Raw genomic sequence first — 1,713 nt, forward strand, 5'->3', positions numbered from 1 at the left:
ATAGTGACAAATATTAACTAGATTTATTGTGGTAGTCATTCTGTAATATGTACAAATATAAAATCATTTTGTTGTACACATGAGTCATATAATATTATGTCAATTGTACCTCACTTTAAAAAAAAAAGCCTAAAAAGAAACATCATATGATCATATTATTTGATGTAACAAACATCTGAAAAGCTCAATGCCTATTCCTTATTAAAACTCTATGAAGTTATGAAGAAAGGGAAATTACCTCAAATTGACAACAGGCATCTACAAAAACTTACAAGTAACACTAATGATGAAATGCTGAAAGCTTTCCCTCTCAAATTGGGGATCAGGCAAAGATAACCACTTTCATCACTCTTATACAACATAGTACTGGAAGTTCTGGCCAACACAGTAAGGTAAGAAAATCAAATAAAACGTTTACAGTTTTAAAATAAATAAATAATACTGTCCTTTTATGACTGGTTACTTTAAAAATATACACAAAAAATAGAAATAATGAATACAGCAATGTGAACTAAAAGAAATCAAATCACACTTCTATACACTAAAAATAAATATGTATAAACCAGAATTAAAATAAATTTTAGTAAATTTAAATTTCTCAATGGAAAATATAATATGTAAGTATACATGTAACAAAATATGTACAGGACCTGTAAGTTGAAAATTGCAAAATTTTCCTGATGACAGGAAATCTAAAACCTAAATACTTGGAAAAAAATACTGTATTCATGGATTTAACAAGTCAACATACTAAAGATGTAATTTCTCCCCAAATTGATGGATAAGTTTAATTGAATTGTTAAAATAATTCCAGGAAGGTTTCCTGGTAGACATATACAAGATTCCCCTGAAGTGTATATGGTCCTAGAATATGTAAAACAATGTTGACAAAGAAGGATAAAGTATAGGGCGAATCAATCTACTTGATATTAAGGTTTCATATATAGCCAGAGTATTCAAAACAGTGTGGTATTTGTAGATAAACAGACATGTAGATCAATGGACTAGAATAGAGTACACTAGTGGCAGTGGTATCCATGGTTCAGTCACCAACATGTAGCTCTTTGTCCATGCCCAGGAACTACACACTCTCTAGGTGACTGGCCAGGAGACTATCACCCAGATCAAAGCTCATGTAGCCTCATTGGAGGGCATCACTACAGAAGATCAAGTCCTGCTCCTGGAATGCACACCCCTAGAGGATGAGGCTACCCTGGGCCAGTGTGGGGTGGAGGCTCTGAGCACTCTGGAAGTAGCCAGCCACATGCTTGGAGGTAAAGTCCATGGTTCCATGGCCTGTGCCAGGAAAATAAGAGGTCAGACTTCCAAGGTGGCCAAACAAGACAAGAAGAAGATGGGCTGGGCTAAGAGCCATATGCATTACAACCTGTGCTTTGTCAATATTATGCCAACTTTTAGCAAGAAGAAGGGCCATAATGCCAACTCTTAAGTCCTTTGTAATCTTGGCTGTCTTTAATAAAGCCACTTAGCCCAATCATTAAAAGAAAAAAAGAATAGAGTACCCAGAAATAGACACATACAATATGCTCAACTGATTTTTGAAAAAAGTATGAAATCAATTCCATGGAGGAAAGACAACATTTCAACAAATAGTACTAGAATAATGGGAAATATAAGTAAAAAAAAAAAAATGTACCTATACCTCACACCTTATACAAAAAAATAACTTAAAATAGATAATGGATTCAAATT

At 33.7% G+C, this 1,713-nt stretch overlaps 1 pseudogene; it reads left to right on the plus strand.

The window, feature by feature from the left end:
- Positions 1 to 1,054: 1,054 nt before the first annotated feature.
- On the plus strand, positions 1,055 to 1,450 carry LOC131748744 (ubiquitin-like protein FUBI pseudogene; annotated as a pseudogene).
- The last annotated feature ends 263 nt before the right edge of the window (positions 1,451 to 1,713 follow it).

This window comes from Kogia breviceps, chromosome X (assembly GCF_026419965.1).
Source record: "Kogia breviceps isolate mKogBre1 chromosome X, mKogBre1 haplotype 1, whole genome shotgun sequence".
Taxonomy (NCBI): Eukaryota; Metazoa; Chordata; class Mammalia; order Artiodactyla; family Physeteridae; genus Kogia; species Kogia breviceps.